The sequence below is a fragment of the Mustelus asterias genome, chromosome 28 (genome assembly GCF_964213995.1).
Source record: "Mustelus asterias chromosome 28, sMusAst1.hap1.1, whole genome shotgun sequence".
In the NCBI taxonomy this organism is placed as follows: domain Eukaryota; kingdom Metazoa; phylum Chordata; class Chondrichthyes; order Carcharhiniformes; family Triakidae; genus Mustelus; species Mustelus asterias.
In genome coordinates this window covers 17,977,327-17,979,813 of record NC_135828.1, presented here as the reverse complement: position 1 = coordinate 17,979,813, position 2,487 = coordinate 17,977,327, and positions in this window count along the sequence as shown.

Sequence of the window (2,487 nt, the reverse complement as noted above, 5' to 3'; positions counted from 1 at the left end):
ACTTTTATTGGTTCTCTTCCGAGTTCCATCCTTGTCTTTTTTTATATATTCATCAGAAAGAGAAGCAGAATTAGGCCATTCGGCCCATCGAGACCTCTACGCCATTCGACCACCTCCTTCACCCTCCTTCGCCCTCGTTCACCCTCCTTCAACCTCCTTCACCCACCTTCAACCTCCTTCAAACTCCTCCACACTCCTTCACCCTCCTTCACCCTCTTTCACTCTCCATTACCCTCATTCACCCTCTTTCACCCTCCTTCACCCTCTTTCACCTTCCTTCACCCTCTTTCACCCTCCTTCACCCTCTTTCACCCTCCTTCACCTTCTTTCACCCTCTTTCTCCCTCCTTCACCCTCTTTCACACTCCTTCATCCTCTTTCACCCTCTTTCACCCTCCTTCACCCTCCCCCACCCACCTTCACCCTCTTTCACCCTTCTTCACCCTCCCTAACCCTCTTTCAACCTCTTTCACCCTCCTTCAACCTCCTTCAACCTCCTTCACCCACCTTCACCCACCTTCAACCTCCTTCAAACTCCTCCACACTTCTTCACCCTCCTTAACCCTCTTTCACACTCCGTTACCCTCTTTCACTCTCCTTCACACTCTTTCATCCTCTTTCACCCTCCTTCACCCTCTTTCACCCTCCTTCACACTCTTTCACCCTCTTTCACGCTCCTTCATCCTCTTTCACCCTCTTTCACCCTCCTTCACCCTCCCCCACCCACCTTCACCCTCTTTCACCCTTCTTCACCCTCCCTAACCCTCTTTCAACCTCTTTCACCCTCCTTCAACCTCCTTCAACCTCCTTCACCCACCTTCACCCACCTTCAACCTCCTTCAAACTCCTCCACACTCCTTCACCCTCCTTAACCCTCTTTCACACTCCGTTACCCTCTTTCACTCTCCTTCACACTCTTTCATCCTCTTTCACCCTCCTTCACCCTCTTTCACTCTCCTTCACACTCTTTCATCCTCTTTCACCCTCCTTCACCCTCTTTCACCCTCCTTCACACTCTTTCACCCTCCTTCACACTCTTTCACCCTCTTACACACTCTTTCACCCTCCCCCACCCGCCTTCACACTCCTTCACCCTCCCTAACCCTCTTTCACCCTCTTTCACACTCCTTCACCCTCCTTCACCCTCCCCCACCCTCCTTCAACCTCCTTCACCCTCTTTCACCCTCCTTCACCCTTCTTCCCCCTCCTTCACCCTCTTTCACCCTTCTTCCCCCTCCTTCACCCTCTTTCACCCTTCTTCGCCCTCCCTAACCCTCTTTCACCCTCCTTCACCCTCTTTCATCCTCTTTCACCCTCTTTCACCCTCTTTCACTCTCCTTCACCCTCCTTCATCCTCCTTCACCCTCCTGCACCCTCCTTTACCCTCCTTTACCCCCTTTCACCCTCCTTCACCATCACCCAACCTCCTTCATCCTCCTTCACCATCCCCCCACCTCCTTCATCCTCCTTCACCCTCTTTCTCCCTCTTTCACCCTCCTTCATCGTCCTTCCCGGTCCTTCACCCTCCCCCACCCTCCTTCACTCTCTTTCACACTCTTTCACCCTCCGTCAACCTCCTTCTCCCTCCTTCTCCCTCCTTCACCCTCCCCCACCCTCCGTCAACCTCCTTCACGCTCCTTCACCCTCATTCACCCTCTTTCACCCTCCTTCACCCTCTTTCACCCTCCTTCAGCCTCCTCCAAACTCCTTCGCCCTCTTTCACCCTCCTTCACACTCCTTCTCCCTCCTTCACCCTCTTTCACCATCCCCCAAACTCCTTCACCCTCATTCACACTCGTTCACCCTCCTTCACCCCCCCTTCACCCTCTTGCACCCTCCTTCACCATCCCCCAACCTCCTTCATCCTCCTTCACCCTCCCCCACCCTCCTTCACCCCCTTTCACCCTCCATCACCCTCCTTCACCCTCGCCCATCCTCCCTCACCCTCCTTCACCCTCTTTCACCCTTCTTCAACCTCCTTCACCCTCCCCCACCGTCCTTCAGCCTCCTTCACCCTCCTACTCCCTCCTTTTCCCTCCTTCACCCTCCTTGAACTGCCTTCACCCTCTTTCAAAGAACAATACAGCACAGGAACAGGCCCTTCGGCCCTCCAAGCCCGTGCCGCTCCCTGGTCCAAACTAGACCATTCTTTTGTATCCCTCCATTCCCACTCCCTTCATATGGCTATCTAGATAAGTCTTAAACATTCCCAGTGTGTCCGCCTCCACCACCTTGCCTGGCAGCGCATTCCAGGCCCCCACCACCCTCTGTGGATAATATGTCCTTCTGATATCTGTGTTAAACCTCCCCCCCCCTTCACCTTGAACCTATGACCCCTCGTGAACGTCACCACCGACCTGGGGAAAAGCTTCCCACCGTTCACCCTATCTATGCCTTTCATAATTTTATACACCTCTATTAAATCTCCCCTCATCCTCCGTCTTTCCAGGGAGAACAACCCCAGTTTACCCAATCTCTCCTCATAACT